Source organism: Camponotus floridanus, unplaced genomic scaffold, assembly GCF_003227725.1.
Source record: "Camponotus floridanus strain SB8 unplaced genomic scaffold, Cflo_v7.5 scaffold33, whole genome shotgun sequence".
NCBI lineage: Eukaryota > Metazoa > Arthropoda > Insecta > Hymenoptera > Formicidae > Camponotus > Camponotus floridanus.
In genome coordinates, this window is record NW_020229470.1 from 373,379 (window position 1) to 379,378 (window position 6,000).

The 6,000-nt window shown below is 37.5% G+C and overlaps 1 protein-coding gene across 1 annotated transcript in view; it reads right to left on the bottom strand.

Annotated features, from left to right (window-relative positions):
- LOC105257937 (protein turtle) overlaps window positions 1-5,755 on the bottom strand; it is a 211,172-nt gene extending 205,417 nt beyond the window's left edge. Inside the window, exon 1 of the mRNA XM_025410625.1 lies at window positions 5,291-5,755. The gene's annotated coding sequence lies outside the window, so the exon portion shown is untranslated. The remainder of the gene's footprint in view (window positions 1-5,290) is intronic.
- Between the last annotated feature and the right edge of the window lie 245 nt (window positions 5,756-6,000).

A 6,000-nucleotide genomic window follows, 5' to 3' on the forward strand; every position in this document is an offset into this window, starting at 1 on the left:
ATGTACTTCGGCGCGAAGTTCATAAACCTTAGCACCTGTAATCCGACAGCCTTGACAGCAGAAGCGACCGTATTCCGGAATTGGAGATCCCGACGCCAGCAATCAACATGACAAAGTTGAAAAGGATCATCTCATCAAGAAGAATTCAGTCTTATAATCAGTCTTATAATCAACTACCCAAGACAAATTTCTCTATAACTTTTTACAGTCTCTTTTCTTGTCGTGGCTAATATTACGACTTTAATTTCCTTTATGAGAACAACAAGCTTAATTAGAGAGTAATGTTCATATAAAATTTCTCACGCGATAGTAAATTAATTCCTGTCTAAGATTCAAATCTCGCTACAACGATTATGTTAATTAACATCACTTTGTGTTAAGTAATATTAATATTTGTCGCACTTCAAATTAAATTCGATGATGTGAGCAAACGCGTCGTTTCTCATATATCCCTACGCAAACATCAAGTCACAGCACGATATCACTGTAGCGTGACATCACCGTCGGGCACATTCTCCAAACCGGAAACCGTTCCCGGAAATACGCGTCGAGGACGCTCTTATCGTGCATCCCCGGTACGTGGCATTAAGTCGAGCTCAGGTGCACGTATAAGGCAGGGTGAGAAAATGCTTGAAAGGCGAAAGGTGTCTTCCTCACCTGTCGCGCTCAGCTTTCCAACGAATATGCACCCTCCGCCAATTTTCGTCCGTCCTTCGTGTCATCGTCAAGTAGGAAGTGAAGCAAATGCCACGAGTAGTCGAGTACAATGAGTTACCCGGAGCTGCACTCCGGTCGCAGATACATTGAATATGCATAAGACCCCCTGGCCCTGTCACCACTACCGGTACGTACGTACTCGAATTAGATTTCGCGTAGGTTCTTCGAGTCCTGCTCGCAGCCACTTCTCGCAGCAGATACTCGAATGCGCCTCTCGAGTCTCGCTCTTCTCTCTTTCTCTTTCTCTCTTTTATCATGCTCTCTCATCTCTCCCGACCGAGGATGCTTCGTCGGGATTCGACATTGCTTTCCTGTATGTTCTAACGAGCCACAGACTATTGGACAGAGTGTCGATTAATTACCGGGAAAATTGAGATACGTATCGCGATTGAATGAAATCAACGATGCAGATTGTGTTGATTATTTCAATATAATTACGTCATCAATTGAGATGCTTGTAACTAATTTCTCGAAATGAATATCTGATCGATTTAAAGAGAGAGAAACTTGCTTTATTTATTTCTCTTTATTTCATATTTTTCCGCTTCTGATATAATTATTTATATAGTTTTATATTCCTCCGTAAGAGAGACGCGGAATCTTTTTTATCTCTTTAATCCGCGAATACGAAAGAGCCATTGCAGAATTTGCGAACGCGATTACTATTCTGAAACGCACGCGGGAACGTCACGCCAAGTACTTGCATAAGATAGGATGTAATCTCCGTTTCCTCTTGCATTGCAGCGATATATTTTATCAAAAAACGCGCGTCCCGTCTGAGAGGCTCATTTTAAAATATTCAAGTATTTAAAATGATATATCAAATAAACTCATTTAATATTTGATATGTACTACTTTTTAAAAAATTAAATATTTTTGGTACGATATTTTAAAAAGCGGATATACTCTACTCAAATATTACCCGCACGAATGTACCACTAGAAAATGTAATTTAAAATATTCTCAATAATGAATCTAATTGCGAACAAATGATATTCATGAATTCATTACAATATAGCCGTATCGTAAATAAATTGTTTAAATGGCAATAATTTATCTCATTCGCATTGGTAGATTTTCGAAACCCAATTTGCAATATCCCCGTTCAATTATACTATCGAATCCTAATGATACTGCGCGATAGTCTTCTCGATAGCTGTATCTGATATGCAGAATTAACTTTCCCAAAATGTGTTCGTACAACAAGATAATAGATCTAGCTCCGTAAAAAAGGCTGAAGGTGAGGGAAAAAAAATTTGCTAGCATAGAAAAAAAAGGAAAAATATGAGGACGCCCGATAAAAGATATGAAATCGTCTGACGCAAGCAAAGAGATAAATAATTACATGCATAGCAAAATTTTTAAGAATAAATAAACGCAGTCTTCATCTATATATCTAATTTTTTCTCCATAATGTTTAGAAATTTAGATGATTAAATATTTTCAAATCATTTAAATATTATATATTTATTTAATTTGTTTTATTAATTTATTTTTACAAAAAAGTCTTTCTACAAAGAAAAATTGAACAAAACATGATGAGTCCTGATTAAATATAATAAATATAAGGATGGAATATATTTTTAATCTTTAGAATGTAAAATAAAATCGATAATTATAAATATGCTATGTTTTATTCGTTATGATTTTCATTTGCAAAAATATAATTAATAAAACAATTTTTAAGCTATACGTATTTTTCAGGCCTAAAAGTGGTCATTCGGCTACTCTTTTCTCGCATCTCTAACGTTCTCATCCAATGCCCGTCAGACTGCCTTTTTTCATGTCGGGAAAACCGAAAAAATATTTTTTATACGACCTATCCTTTACACTTTACACGGACGCAAACGAGCCGTTATATAACTGGATTTATATACGTGGCAGAACCGAAATGATATACGGTTGCATGGGTAGGAAAGATTTCCGCCCTCTCGCGTTTGAATCCCTCCTTGCTCTGACATGCGGCAAAAAATGTCCGACTCGTTGCACTGCGTGTTTCGCACGTTATGCCGCGCGTTGTTTTATTCTTTAATGGGATCAACACACATTAAAAGGTAAAAGGACGATAGCTGCAATGCGATAACCCCTTGACCGAAAAGTTTAACAAGCTAGAATTATACGATTTATTCTAACAATGAATCGCGTGAATATTACGAGAAATTCCAAGAATACATCATTTAAATTCATTATTTTAGCATACAATTAATTGTAATAAATATCACTCCTAATTCCGGCAAAAAGATGAATCACGTTTTCGAATGTACGACAAAATTCAGCGCATGTTTAAAATTAGAAATATTCTTCGTTTTAGTAAGCAATAATTGGACCAAATCGAGGACCAAATAGTCATATACGAATCTCATTTTCTACATTTCGAGATATAAAAGGATTTATCCTAGAGTTTTCCGATATTTGTAATCTTCTTTGCGATCTGATTTCTCAGATACTTCGGAAAATCTGTACTTTTTACCATAGTCTATTTCCCGCATGGCCTATGGATCGAGCGTCTATTGACCTCATACATAGGTTTTATATTGTATAAAGTCCCTATATAAACATAAATATTTACATGGAAAGAAGAAAATATATACACATACGCCAGCAAAAATTTCATCCCTTCGACACATCCCATGCACACAAATTTGCCATAACCATTTCGCGATCAAAAAAGGCAAGATTATATTTATTTTTCGTATAATCTTTTCTTTTGCGTTTATACGAAATTTTTGTAATTTCTTTAATTATCCTTCTCTTTCTTTAATAATGTTGCGTTCTAGATAAAAGATAAAGAATTATTTGTCTCTCCAATTTGAGCTAGCAATTGCGAAAATAGAGTTCGTCGAACCGTCGAGAAAGAAAGCATGCAAAACTCACGATTCGTGATGTAAAGTCATCATGGGGTGAAATGGCGACGCGTCGTCGTGGTCTCGTTACTTCCAACTCCCATTGCAAAACGAATTACGCATTCGCGTGTCACATTAACGTGCTCCCATTCATTATATTGTATATACGAGCAGTATCGCAACATTAAACAGAACAAGGTCTAAAAAGTGGATAGAGTAGAGACGGAGTGGATCTAAAAACGGATAATTTTCATGGCGAACGTAAGAAGTTCCATTAAAATGAAACAAAGGAATATCGACTAACTCGTATAACGTATTTACAAGAGGAATTAAGCTCTTTCAAATTCGTTAAACATTTGTACTCCGTAAAAGACTATAACAATGAGCTCAACGTTGTAGAAACGGTATATAATGTTTTTATCAATAAATTAATAATTTCGTGACGCAAGTTTCATTCGCGGAGAATATATTACACGTCTCGATAAAATAACATTCTTGTTACATACGCGAGAATTATTGGAATTAGACACCCGCGTGATATTGATCACGCTCTTTTCTGTTCGTGACGTAAACATTTTTCTATTTTGACGATAGGACGGCGAAAAATATCACGAACGGACGCGTAAACCGAACGTTGCCGGGAATTTACGATGGTGATAACACTGAGGTACAACTATCAATCGTCGGCTACGCGACCCTTGACAGTCTCGGCAATCTCTTTTTATCCCGTGTATCTTTGCGATCTATCGCGACGTACTTTTTCCATATGCTTTCGTCACGCGAGCGAATGTCTCGATATTGAAGCTCTGTATTTTTGACCTCGGCCGATGACCTCAAATACGATAACGCGATCACAAGTGTCACTGTTTACACGAGCATTAATATTATGCGTTGATAGAGTTATACGATAATTTCCGAGCACATCTCGCGTAAAAAACGTAATGGCTTTTTAAAGATAAATCTCGAAATGAAGGATTAAATGCTTAGCACTTTATACACGTATTTATTTAAAAAAAAGGAACAAGTTTGTTGCGTATTTATTTAATTATTATTATATTCGTTATATTTTCCAGTAATACTTGCATATTTATGCTTTGTTATATTAACAAGTGTTATATTAACACGTGTGTTCTATGTTTTTTCCTTTGCAATCACACATTTATCATACATTTTTATGCTAAAATTATAATATAAATATACAAAGAGTCTATAAATCAATCATGGAATATATGATAGAAATTGTAAGAAATTTGGCCATAATGTGTGTGTATACATGATGTAAAATAATTTCTTATTCGATCTATATTGATCGACGTACAAACGTAGAAATTTTTACCAACGATAATAAAAAATAAAAAAATAAAATACTGCAAAAAACGAAAAGGGAAAGGATCAAAACAAAATTCACGAACGATGTAATTAACACGACAAATAACGTGTCAGATATTGCGTTCACATGCGGTATACTGCTCCATTTTGCTAATCGCGCGCTTTTAAACGAACGATGCCACCTGGAGCTCCATATAATCGCCTTGCAATTCAAATTTTGTACACACACATCGGCAAACTATTTTATACATGATAAATCCAAACACGCGATAGAAAGCACCGGGCGTTTAACGCGTCAAAAATATTAACACCTTTATTTCATTAATTTCATGATTGTAGACATTCGTTAATTTATAGAGAAAAATCACAAATGAAAAATAAGCCAAATGTATAAGACTCACCAGCAAAGTTGCCCGCTCAGCGTCTGCTCGTGGACTCTCGTGTAGACAGGTCGTCGAAAAATCCGTAAAAATCAACAAAAGGACACTGAATAAAACGAGGATTCACGGAACACAAAGAGCTCGTTCGCACAAAACAACTGCAACCGCAACATGTAAAACGTCGTTCGCCGATAAAACGCGAGGAAGGAAGGAAAGAAGGAATGCGGGACGCGCGTGACAGCCGCGAGGGAACGACTCGCTTAAATGGCGATCTTCTCCCGCGCTCGCGAGGCCAATCGGTGACGTCGATTAATGCGCGACGTATTTTCGCGTCGAAAATTTGAGGAATGCCGTACGCGGGGATATAAGTGGGAAGGTAAAAAGAGAGATAAAGCGAGAGGACGGTCAAGTCCGTGCACGCGGTTCGCGCGTACGAGGGAGCTTCGAAAATACGGACGCGACGGACGAAGTACTTTCCCGTACGAGGTTCTGCCGGGTACTGAGGGTAGCGCGAGGTCGCGCTATCGAACGCACTTTTGCGCCGGCCAATCAGCGCCACCAGCGCGCGCGGCGCGACCAATCAACGGCCGCACCAACGGCATCGTTCCAGCGCCGCGGAAGCGCGCCGCGACGATTAAAATTGCGCAGCGCGTGAAATCCATTAACCGCGTTTTTAATTTTCAGATTAAAAAAGGACAAGGAGAAGGTACGAGTGCTGTTTTCTTTCCCAG